The 12,698-nt window shown below is 44.2% G+C and overlaps 2 long non-coding RNA genes across 2 annotated transcripts; both read left to right on the forward strand.

Annotated features, from left to right (window-relative positions):
* Positions 1–821: 821 nt before the first annotated feature.
* On the forward strand, positions 822–2,668 carry LOC144240841 (uncharacterized). Its single transcript, XR_013337868.1, has 3 exons — positions 822–945; positions 1,770–1,850; positions 2,573–2,668. It is a non-coding gene; the product is annotated as an uncharacterized LOC144240841 (long non-coding RNA).
* Positions 2,669–4,028: 1,360 nt separating this feature from the next.
* On the forward strand, positions 4,029–12,511 carry LOC144240840 (uncharacterized). Its single transcript, XR_013337867.1, has 3 exons — positions 4,029–4,104; positions 7,874–7,967; positions 11,025–12,511. It is a non-coding gene; the product is annotated as an uncharacterized LOC144240840 (long non-coding RNA).
* Positions 12,512–12,698: the final 187 nt, after the last annotated feature.

The raw sequence follows: 12,698 nt of genomic DNA on the forward strand, positions 1-12,698 counted from the left end.
ACTGCTTGAACTTATTTCCGATTCACTAGGTCAAGGGTAGACCCTAGAATATGCGCTTCTAACACGTTCTCAGCTGTTGCTGGTGTTGCAGGCCCAGGTTCTACATTTGAAACCTTTCCTCTAGACTAGATTATTACTTCCTGCCCTCTTTATCTACCCAAATCCCATGCCTCCCTGAACCCTGGGGATGTCCACCTGCTGTATTATGTTCCCCTTGTCACCCGTATCAGAAGAGATCTCTTCCCCTTCAAGGACTCTTGCCCAGTTCATTCATACCACACTCATGGCATTTAGCTTTCGGCTCTGCTTTATGGTCACTGTGGTGCAGTGTGGCTGGGCCCCACCTACAACTCCAGTTTCCTGAACTATCTGTGCTACTGGAAATGCTGTATTTCAAACCACCATGGAGATTCCTTCTTTCACCCCTTAGACGGTGAGCGCTTCTAGGGTACAACATATGTCCTATAATTTGTGGAAGGGAGGAAAGGAGGGAAATCTCATGGAGAACTCTTTACTGGGGAAATCTATCTAGCAGCATAGAAGTTACTAATCGAAGAAAACACCTAATTTACTCACCTGATATCCTTTCTGGGTGCCCTATGTTGAAATATCCTTTATCCTGACTTTAAAAGTTATGACAAAGTAAGTTTCTTCCGGGGCCCTCTGGCAAAATTTCAGAGAGATATCCATCAGCCCATGGTAATCACAGAGTAGAAGGCCTCATCTAGGTCACCGGTAAGAATCAGAATGTTATCTAAGTCAGATCTGTGGGTGTGGGTCTGACTTTTCTAACAAAGGCTTCAGCGTAGTGTTCCGGAGTTATTACTGAAGACAGGGTGAACCTATTGGGGTCTTTACTACAGTTCTCTATTCCCGATCAAACCTCCTATCCAATGAGTGTCAATAGTTTAAAATCAGCCTAGGAGGAGGCTCAGAGTTGTTTGGGTAAGTGTTGAGTTACAGGGTTTTGACTTCATCCCTGTACTGTTTAAGTTTTCATTCTCTCTCTCCTTTCTCCTCCTTTTCCTCCCTCTCTTCCTCTTCCTTCCCCTGTCTCTCTTTCCTCCCTTTCCCACTTTTTAAACCAGTGACTAGGACAGTGATCGTGTAGGTTGGAGTTTGATCTACAGGGGCCTGTAAGGTTCCTTCCAAATGGAAAAGCCCGAGACTCTATAAGACAGAGCCACAAGAGACATTCTTCCTTGCAAGGAAGAAATTGTGTTTGTGGTGTTAATGGTTCCTATGCTTCAAATCTCATTTATTTGGCACAGACTATGCCTTTGTGAAGCAGAATCGTGTTCTGAGAATTCAGCTCAGGTTTTCTGTGTCTATCTTGCTATGTTTGTGTGAATTATGAATGCTTACTCTGTCACATTCAAGTCATGAATATGAAGGAAAGATAGCACTTATTAACAGCAATATGATAAAGATTTACAGGTAGTGCTTTTTAGTCCTAAACGGCTTTGAAAAGACTGAATGCAGCCTGTTAATTGTAGTCATTTTGCCTGTATTATTCCTTATTTTGGGTCCGAGGGTTTCCCTTGGACAGTAAACTCTGTTCTTGCTGTGTGGAAGGGCTCGTTTTAGTAGTTATTGAATTTTTTTCCCCTGTGAGGTCTAGTCTAAACATTTTACTCATCCTTTGTGGGTTACATATGCTCTCTCGGTGCTAGCTCTACATCAGTATCTATTCTCATGTATGCATTTAAGATGAATTATCCTCTCATTGTGGCCACACAGGAAACTACTATTTCTGAATTCTTTCCTAGGAGGGAGAAACGGAAATTTTCTGAAGGGCATAAAACAGATCTGAGAGTAAATCCCTGATCTTCACAGTGGCCTCCTGCCAGGTAATTCAGCAGCTACTCTGAATCCCTACTCTCCTGGGAAGGTGCACCAACAAAGGTAGTTATGTTTACTGAGTGTTTGGTATGTATTAGGCAAAGCACTTCATAGGATCTATCTTAATCTGCCAACTATTATATGTGATAGGTAAAGAATAAATCCCACTTTAAAAAATGTTTTATTTATTTCTGAGAGAAGAGAGAGAGAGAGAGAGAGAGAGAGAGAGAGAGCAAGGGAGGGTCAGAGAGAGAGGGAGATACAGAATCTGAAGCAGGCTTCCAGGCTCTGAACTAGTTGTCAGCACAGAGCCCGACACGGGGCTCAAACCCATGAACTGTGAGATCATGACCTGAGCCAAAATCGGATGCTGAACCGACTGAGCCACCCAGGCACCCCAAAATCCCACTTTTCAGGTGAGGAAACTGAGGCATGGTGTAGTTAAGTAGCTTGCCCAAATTTTATGGCTATTAAGGAGACACAGCAGGGGCTGGAATCTGCCTTAATCTGACTCTAGAACCTGAATTCTTTTTCATTTTATTTTATTTCACTTTAAGTAAGCTCTACATCCAACGTGAGGCTTGAATTCACAACCTCGACGTCGAGTTGCATGCTCAAAAAAACAAACAAAAAACAAAACAAAAAAAAGCATTGTATGCTTTCCTGACCGAGCCAGCCGGGTGCCTGTAAGGACCTGAATTCTCACCCCCCCTTTCTACTGTTGATCTAGCTTACAGGGAGGAGTAAGGTACGTGGTCTGGACTTGGAGAGGTTTACCGCTGAAGTCCTCACGTCAGCGAGCTACCAGTGTTCAGCTGAAGGTTGCCCAATGTATGTACCTCTCTCTTTGGTCACATTCTGAATATTCTAGATGGATCTGTGTATGAGTAGACTGTAAGGATCGTGTGACTGGGTCTGGTAGCTCTTATTCCCAATGCCAGGCAGAGAGATGGGGCTCCAGAACTGTTTGCTGAGCTCAAATCCTCGTTTTTCTAATCTCTAACCAAACCAAATTCCCTTTATCACAATCCCTGACCCAAACCAAAAGACTTGTTTTCCATGTACAGAGTAAAGTAAAGCTCTATGACATTTATTAGGGAGCACTGTCTGACTTACTACATGGCTTAATGACCGGAGGATTTAGTTTTTAGTAACAGCTGCAGGCCGAGTCTTGTCAGGGGTGCGCAGCCCCGCCCCCTCCCCAGTCGCATCTCAGGCACCCTTCCCTGGGACAGCCCATACTTCCAGCATCCTGAATGGCCTTCCTTACCCTGCACCCTCTGTCACCCCCTCCCCCCACAGGCCTTCACCCTCACCCTCATTCCCCTCAGCACGTCCTCTGGCAGCCCCAGCGCCTCTCATGCCCAGTCTTGCTCAGTTTCCTTTGGCTACGGGCTCTTCGGTTCCTTTCCTCAGGTGCCCTGATCTCTCTTATAAGTGGGTGGCTATCCATTTCTAAGTGACTCTGCCCTTCTCTGTTCTTTCAACTTCCTGAGGCCAGGCGCCAAGCCCGGTTTCCCTAACCTCTGTCTTTCCAGCACAGTGGCTGGGATACATCCCGCACCATGGCAGTGTCGAGAAAGCTGCAGGTTGCCCACCCCCACCACTATCATTTCCATCACCCCACACAAGAGAATTCTACTTTGGGGTAGAAATGCTCGCCATTTCTCAACCTGAGGTAAAACTGAACGTAAGCTCCGCGAAGGCAGGGCTTGTTGTCTCTTCACGTATGCACCTCGAGCATCTGGAAGAGTGTCTACCAGGTGGCAGGGGCGCTGAATTAAGACAGGCATCTTAAGAAAACTATATTTTCATTGCTCTGTGATATTCAGTTGTGTGCACCATAGAGGCAGGTCCCGTCCCTTCCTTCCCGACGCCTCACCTTCTTTTTTTTTGTTTTTTTTTTATTTTATTTTATTTATTTCTAGGAGAGAGAGAGAGACAGCGTGAGCAGGGGAGGGTCAGAGAGAGAGGGAGTCACAGACTGAAACAGGCTCCAGGCTCCGAGCTGGCAGCCAGCACAGAGCCCGACGCGGGGCTCGAACCCACGAACCGCGAGATCATGACCTAAGCGAAAGTCGGACGCTCAACCGACTAAGCCACCCAGGCGCCCCCGGACGCCTCACCTTCTAACTACACGGCACTTTCAAGCACCTCTAAAGGTACTCTGGTGTTGCCCATGGGATATTTTATGAACGCCCAGAGCATGAAAATATCAAGGAAGTTTCCTGACAGCACACACGTGGTCACGACGTGGTCCAGGTACAGAGAGGGATGAGGCCGGGACTGGGGTGGATTTCCCAAGGTAACTTTGCTTCTAAGGGCATGCCAGGAATGCTTTAGGAATACATAAGCAGTTTGCTTTGAGCGAGCAACCAAGCAAGAATATCAGCTGGAAAATGTTTCTCTTTCAAAAGCTCCACCGCATTTCGAAAGGACAGTACTTCTTCGAAACCATTTCTGCACCGAAAGTCCTAGTTTGTGTGCACCGATAAATCCGAGCGCCGCCACACGCACGGGTCTTTTTCTCCCTCTGTTATTTTCCAGGAGGGCCACTCCTCGCCCTCAAAGTTTCCTCCCAGGTCAGCTTCTCAGTGGCCTCATTAGGGAAGGCAGGCTGTCGTCAGCGTGCCTTGTGACTGTAACAGAGGGATTGTCACAATTAAACTGCCAGGCATGGAGGAGGGTGTGGCCGTCAGCTATTGCCACACTTCTGGAAAATTAGAAACCAAATGGTCTCAAATTTATCACTGACATGTGGGAGGATGATTAGTGTACACTTCTTGAAATCATCTCATTCCAAAACCAATATTTGGTTTGAGGAGACGCAGAGGAGAGCTGAAACACGCTGGAAGGCTAGAAATAGGTCAATGCGATTGCAGAACAGCCTTTTCAGCAGTGCTGTGCGGCTCCTCACCGCTTCCGTTGGTCGCCCAATCAGAGGGCTTGTCTTTAGACTAATGCTATTCAACTGGTTACCATGGCAATGATGGAGTACTAGTTGTCATGGCGATGAAATGGAAATTTGGGGGACCGATTTCTTTAGAGGAGGTGGAGTCATTAAGCTCTGTCTTTCCTTCTCTCCTTAAAACTGGACCATATTGCACACTACTTTCTAAGGGGGTACATTATCAAACTCGGTGCATACCTTTTAGGATTTATATTATCTTTTCTTATTCTTAGATCACATGGCTTAAGTTTATTTCAAGTCTGTGATGAGAATACACCCTTACCACCCCCACCCCTGGTCTTCGATGGCTTATGTTAAAGAATGACATTGCAGAGGCTAGCTTTCTTTTTACCACTCCAAAAGTGTTTCTGCCAAACTCCACTGAATTCCTCAAAAGTTAATCTGGTATGAAATGGTACAAAGTCAAATAAATATAACGGACTTTAAATGGTAAAGGATATTTTTTTCCTAGCCTCGCTGAGGTATAATTGACATAAAAATTAGGTGTACGGTGTAATGATTCATTATGGATAACCACTGTGAAAGGGTTGCCACCATCAAGCTAATTAACACATTCATCAGCTCACATATTTTCCATATGTGTGTGGTGGGAACACTTAAGATCCACTCTCTCAGCAAATTTCAAGTATGTCGTCCATTATTAGTGACTCTCGTCATCATTCTATACATTAGGTGTCCACAACTTGCTCATCTTACAACTGAAAAATTTATACCCTTTGACCACATCTCCCCACTTCCCCCACTCCCCGGCAACCACCATTCTAGTCTCTCTGAGTTCGATTTTTTCAGATTCCATATAATATGAAGGAGACTTACCAGTTCATTTCAGTCACCTTCTCCTCGTTGATGTATTTATTAGCGCCATACTTTGAGGAAGTGCCTGCTGGCTCAGTTGGTGGAATGTGTGACTCTTGATTTCAGGGTCAGGGGTTCAAGTCCTACGTTTGGTGTAGATATTACTTACACATAAAATCTTTTTAAAAACTCACACTTTGAAGTGAATCCATTTGAGAAGCATCCAGAAGCCTGGCTCTTTTTCTTTCTTGGTGCTGACAGAGGTTTCGTTCTTCTTTGTTGAGAGTGTACCGTATGGGATCATCAACAGGAAATATGTGTTGTTCTCCTGTTACACAGATATGATTGACCTTTTCCTTGAATGCTCCCAAGGAACTAATTTAGATGCTCATTTTGGATTTCTGGAAAAGAAAGAGAGTTATATTAATGGTTTTGCTTAAGGTGGAGCTCATTACAGAATTTAGAGAAAATATATTGGAACAAATCTGAATTCATGGACCTTTCCATTTCTCTGAGATTACTTTGGTGTATAAACATGAACTCTGTGTGGAAAAAGCTTCTAGATGTATTTTTATTTGAGTCTGCTACTCTAAAAATTTTACATGTTATCCTCAACTCTGTTGTGCAGGAAAATCCCCTGGTGAGTGTGTGAAAGGCACCTGCTGGACCCTATTTCAGACCTCCCCCCCCTTTTTTTTAATTGAGGTATAGTTGACACATAACATTGCATCAGTTTCAGGTGCAGAACAGAATAATTTGATATTTACATATATTGTAAAATGATCACCACAATAAGCATTCCAGACAGACCTGTTGATTCAGATTTTTTTGGGTGGAGTCTAGGAATTTTTAAAAAATGTTTATTTATTTTGAGAGAAAGTGTGCAAGCAAACTGGGTAGACGCAGAGAGATTGGGAGAGAGAAAATCCCAAGCAGGCCTCATGCTTAGCACAGGGCCTGACACAGAGCTCGCTGTCACAAACTCTGAGTTCATGACCTGAGCTGAAATCAAGAATTGGACGCTTAGCTGACTGAGCCACCCAGGCTCCCCTAGGAATTTGTATTTACACAAATAACCCAGATGATTTTGAGGCAGTCTGTGGCCCAAATGGCCATTAACTAGCTGAAGTGGGAAGACTCTCTTGGGTGAAGAATGTGGAAGGCATCGTCCTTCCTTTGTTGTGGCCTCCATCAGTCCATTCAGGAAGGTGAGAGCATCGCTTAATCTAGCCTGACGAGAGCACCTGATCTTTCATGAACACCCATTGGGCTCTTTACTCCAGATAATGGACTGAAGTGGTACCATTGGGTCTTCCTGCAGTGGACATTGCTGGTGATACTTTTTTCCCTGATAGATTTTTTTTCTTATAGATTGATTAGAACCCCTAAACACACCAAGTCTGCCGATCCAAGATGAGTGGTTTTCACCTCACTAGTGCCTCTTCACTTCTTGCTGGAACCTTCCAGCTTGGCATCATACAGCCATCGTTGGCTTCACCTCTTTTGGCTAAAGCCATTTGCCATAGCTTTTTTGAAGGCAAGGGAAGCTATTTCTATAAAGCCCAAGGACATTACTTAGGATACAGATTCATCTCCTATAACAGAAACCAAAATAACGGTAGTATTCCAGTCAGATAGAAATGGCTCTTCCTATCTGGGTGCTCTGCTATCCTCAACAGATGGATTTCATGTTAGGATCTAAGATTCACAGTCCTTCCTTCCTTCCCTCCTACCTTCTTTCCTTCCTTCCTTCCTTCCAAGTGCAGTTTTGGGGGGCGTAGGTATGGGCTATGAAATCTGGGCTCAGGAATAGGGGAGAGGCGGGTGTATTTACCGAGTCCTTTCTGTGGCATTACCCTGAAGGGATTCCTAGCTAGATAGCCATCAAGCCTAATTCTCTGGTCTTCTGCAGGTTCTCTGAGCTAAGTACTTAGTGTTTAAGAAAATTCACTTTTGCCAAAGTTATCCAGAGTCATTTTCTTTTCTTGAGATCATGAACTTCAGTACTCTTTGTGTTTTGTACAGACTTACTGACCACTGACAAGGAGGGGTTGGGAATGGGTCACACGCCCAGGCAAATTGATATCCAAATTTCCAGGGAGATCCAGAGGCTACTTCAGGAAGCCCCGGAGGAGTCGGACCCAAGATTTGATCCATTATTCCCCTTGGTAATAGCATCACTTGCTGGACTGAGGAGCTAGAATTTTCCTTAAGTTGAACAGCTCCCTTCAGCAGCAAATTAAGCCCATTTCATTTGTTCCTTAGAAATGGAGTATGCTTGCCATGTTTAAGCTAACTTTAATGGAGTGTCCAGCTATCAGCCAAGTCTCATCAATAGCATCTTCTTCTTTCTCTGTAGGTAAGTATGAAAGCATTTACTGGAAAGAAGAAAAGAATTTCTCATGTTTTATCCTTTTCTCTTGCAAAGAAAAATACAGCACCATCATTAGCTTTAATTGGAGTACAATCATGGCCAATGGAGGAATAGATATCACTCTGGAAATCACAAGCTTGGTAGAGAATTCTGGAAATCATTAGTGCCCTTTCTCTATTCCTGGATTTCTAGAGTGGATCGTGCAAGTAACATGAGGGACAAAAGAACCTGGGAAGCAAAGTAGACATTGGAGATTGCCAAGGAGGGTCTGAAGCCCTTTCTGAGATTAAGCACGCCTCAGTGACATTCTACCTCTTCCCTCCGTGTATTAAAATAATATTTTAATTGGAAAAATTAGTACATTTGTCATCACTCATAAAATCAAACAAAACAGAGAACAAAACACATATAAGCAGAAAGAGAAACTAAACAATCACCTGATTCTCACTACCGAAGATAATCACTGTTAATGATTTGGTGTCTATATTAATCCGAACACTTGCTAGTGACAGAAACCCACCTCAGACTACGTTGAGTTAAACAAGGAAATGTGTCGGCTTACAGAGCGGGTCCACCCAGGGTTGTGGCTCATCTGCATTCAAGGGCTCACACAACTGCTTCAAGATTTGGTTCCTCTGTCACTGTTTATTCTCTGCTGATGTCTGTTTCCTTTGTATGGGCATCCTTCTCAGGCAGGCTGGAGGGCGGCCCCCACAGTTCCGGACTTACATCCTATTGACTTAGCAACCTCAGGGAAAAGAGAGACATGATTTTCCAAAAGTAAAACACAAGACCCAGGATCGATCCTAATTTGGCCCAGTTTGGGCCATGCACCTACCCTCAAGTCATTTAATCTTGGGAGAGGGGCAGGATTAGGTCCTGTACCATTTACACTTTCAGCTTGTCATATGGACTGCCTGCCTTCTCTATAAATCTTCCATCTTCCGTAAAAGAACATCCAAGTGCCTCTGAAGGCCCTCCATCATCTAGCCCTGGGCTCACTTTCCTGCTTCCGACCTGCCCTCTTTTTCTTCTCTGGGTTCTCGCTGGTTCTGTAACATTTCATCTGCAGGTCTGCACATCTCCCCGTGTCAGCCTCACCTCACAGAAGTACCATGTGCAGTCAGTTTCTGAGCCTTGGAGAAGTTCTTTAGGGCAGAGGAGTTTTCCACTTTAGGATTCAACTTTCTCCAGATGCTAAATAAGTTCCTCTTTGTCTTCTTTCTATCACCCAAAACTTTGTTGCTATGTTACTTCCCTTACTCTCTTTAACCCTTGACTTTGGNATACCCTAGGGACTCCTGGCTGGCTCAGTCAGTAGAGCATGCAACTCCTGATCTCCGGGTTGTGAGTCTGAGCTTCACGTTGGGTGTGGAGCACACTTAAGAAAAATACCCTTTATTAGAGAGGTGTTAGGAGGTACCTGAGGTAAATGTTTGTCTTTGAATCACCACCTTTAAACAGAAACTTCTTTAGTGTCTTAAAATCCTTTCTGCTTAAATCAGCCAGAGTTGGTTTTTGTGGGTTACAACTGAAAGCCCTGACTGATACACGTATTCAGAAAGAATATTCTTCCTAATAAAGGAAAAGAGTTGTTCTTGAGGGTAAAGAGAACCCTGAATGTTTTTTCTTTATTCTTTTGTTAAGTTTGTTTGTTTGTTTATTTATTCAGAGCATGAGTTGGGGAGGGGCAGAAAGAGAGACAGGGAGGGGGAGAGAGAGAGAGAGAGAGAGAGAGAGAATCCCAAGCAGACTCTGCACCATCAGGACAGAGCTGATGTGGGTCTTGAACTCATGAATCATAAGATCATTACCTGAGCCAAAACCAAAAGTTGGACACTTAAGCGACTGAGCCACCCAGGCGCCCCCTAAATGTTTTTTTTCTTAAGTTTATTTATTTATAATCTCTATACCCACTGTGTGTCTCAAACTCACAACCCCGAGATTAAGGGTCGTGTGCTGTACTGACTGAGCCAGCCAGGCACCCAAAACCCTGAATGTTAAAGAAGTGAGCAACGGTCAAGACCAAGTTACTATTTAACCAGGGAGAATTTCTCAAGTTCTGCAGACCACAACAGCTGCCTATTTGTATCAGAGGGATGGGGACATCACTTTTGCCACCTCAAGAGAAAATGGCTTAGAAAAGACACAGCCAGAACTTAACCATGGTGGTTTGATCACTTCAGTCTTTAGGGGCAAAATAGGAGACAGTGTTTCATTTTATCCTGGAAGTATTTTAGTTTTTATTATTTATTTATTTTTATTTTAGTGAGTGAGAGAGACAGAGAGAGAGAGAGAGAGAGAGAGACTAGAAGGGGAGAGAGGGAGAGAGAGAGAGCATATAAGCTGGGTAGAGGAGTAGAGGCAGAGGGAGAGGGAGAGAATGTTAAGCAGGCTGCACATTTAGCTTGGAGCCTGACATGGGACTCTATCCCATGACCCTGGGATCATGACCTGAGTTGAAATCAAGAGTCGGACGCTCAACTGAACGAGCCACCCAGTGTCCCTACTTTTTCTCATTTTAAACCAGCAATGAAAACATTTAAGGAAAAAATTAATATGCTCAGAAATTAGGAAAACTTGCTTACCATGGTGTGAAGCAAAATACACAACTGCAAATAGCTGACTAAAGAGATGAAATGACTGACCCAAACAGGGAAATAGGTGGGTAAAAGGAGGTTCAAATGTATCTGATTATGAAAAAAATCACCTGTGTGCTCAGAGAAAATTTCAAAATAGGAATTCATATGTAGGTCAAATGCAGGTCATAAGTTTAAAAGCTGTAGTGGAATTCGAGAAATATATTCAGAAGATTTATAATTGAATCTTGACAAGGCAAGATGACGGGGAAATGTTCCATAAGACAATCACCAGGACCTGCTAGACATGGAACTATGGGCCACAGTAAAGAGAGAAGGTTACGGTTAAGCCACCCAATTGGAAGGTAGAATTTGCCCTTTTTTATTTAAACAAAACTTTAATGTTTATTTTTTTAATGTTTTATTTATTTTTTTAATGTTTTATTTATTTATTTATTTCTAGGAGAGAGAGAAAGAGAGACAGCGTGAGCAGGGGAGGGTCAGAGAGAAAGGGAGTCACAGACTCTGAAACAGGCTCCAGGCTCTGAGTTGGCAGTCAGCACAGAGCCCGACATGGGGCTTGAACCCACAAACCGTGAGATCATGACCTAAGTGAAAGTCGGATGCTTAACCGACTAAGCCACCCAGGCGCCCCTAATGTTTATTTTTGAGAGAGACAGAGTGCAAGGGCAGGAGGGGCAGAGAGAGAGGGAGACACAGACTCTGAAGCAGGCTCTGAGCTGTCAGCACAGAGCCCGACATGGGGATTGAACTCATAGACCACGAGATCATGATCTAAGCCGAAGTCGGATGCTTAACCAACTGAGCCACCCAGGCGCCCCAAGAATTCATCCTTTTCACAGTTCCCTTGCCTGAGCCCCAACCCCCAGCTGTCAGACACAGCAGAATTTCCAAAAGTTTATCGATTCCTTTCCAGGCTCTCATTCCTTCCCCTCATTAGAGTTCTGGCTTCCAAGTGCTTTACAGGATGTAGAAGGTGTCTGGCTCCATCCAGTGTGAACACGGTGAGTGTGGCAGACAGGTGCCGATAGCTGAGCAGACGCTGGCCTTTGAGAGCCGTGCCCACAGTGCTGGACAGGGGCCCTGCCGTCAAAGCAGACACAGGAGCTAAGGCAGCAGCATCCTCTGAAGAAGCAAATGGAAAATGCGCAGAGCGGACACAAGCAAACAAAGGTGCATGTTGGCACAGGACTCAGATGTCCCCACGATGTCACTGAAGGAGCAAAGAAGCATTTCAGTAAAAACAGATGCTCAAGACAACGTACTGCAATCTATCCATTCCATAGCCGGGCCTAGTGGGTGAAGGAAGTACCTTTCCCGAACTCAGCATCTGTTTGGTGGTGATTATTTGCCAATGTGTCCAACTGTGAGGACAGATGAAATCATTGTCTCAATTCTGGCTATTCTAAGGAAAGCCCTGGAGAGTTGACTTAAAATTTAATGTTATGTTGAACTGTGCAAGATATATTAACCTGTTAACATGTCACTTTTCTGTTTGTCCTTTTGTCATTATATTGCGGATACAGAAAACGAAAGGTAGGACAGCGTAAGCTCAGGTCCGGATAAGCATTCCCATGAACTAGGGAATCCTGGTCCTCGTTAAAGAATCCAGGACCAGGGACTGAATAATGAAAACAAGAATGTTAACTTTCTGCCTGCAGCAGGAGGTGAGACTGAGTTCATAATGGTTCTAGGCCTTCGTGATCTATATGGGCGTCCTTTCCCTTTACTTAAATGTACCCAGTATGGACCTATTTCTGTGACTTAGGTCTTCATGCCTCACTCAAGTTGGCTTGTCTTTAATCCCCTGTGTAGCCATAGTTTTCTTAGCTCTCTGCTGAGAAGAGGCTTTTGGGATGGATGTTTACATTGTACTTCTTAGGAATTTGGTGGGCTCTGATGAGCAAGACAGTTACAGTCATTTTTAAAAAGCAGTCAATAAAATTCTAAAATGAAAACACATTGCTTCACTTCTCCACTTAACCCGTTGATGATGACTTCCCGTGCCATTTGGAATAAAATCCAGACTCCCAACCTGGGTCTGCACGATCTGGCTCCTGTTACATCCACCAACCTATCTTGTTCATGCTCCACCCCCCCCCCCCCCCCCCCCTTC

Source organism: Crocuta crocuta, unplaced genomic scaffold, assembly GCF_008692635.1.
Source record: "Crocuta crocuta isolate KB4526 unplaced genomic scaffold, BGI_CrCroc_1.0 scaffold97, whole genome shotgun sequence".
NCBI classification, from domain to species: domain Eukaryota; kingdom Metazoa; phylum Chordata; class Mammalia; order Carnivora; family Hyaenidae; genus Crocuta; species Crocuta crocuta.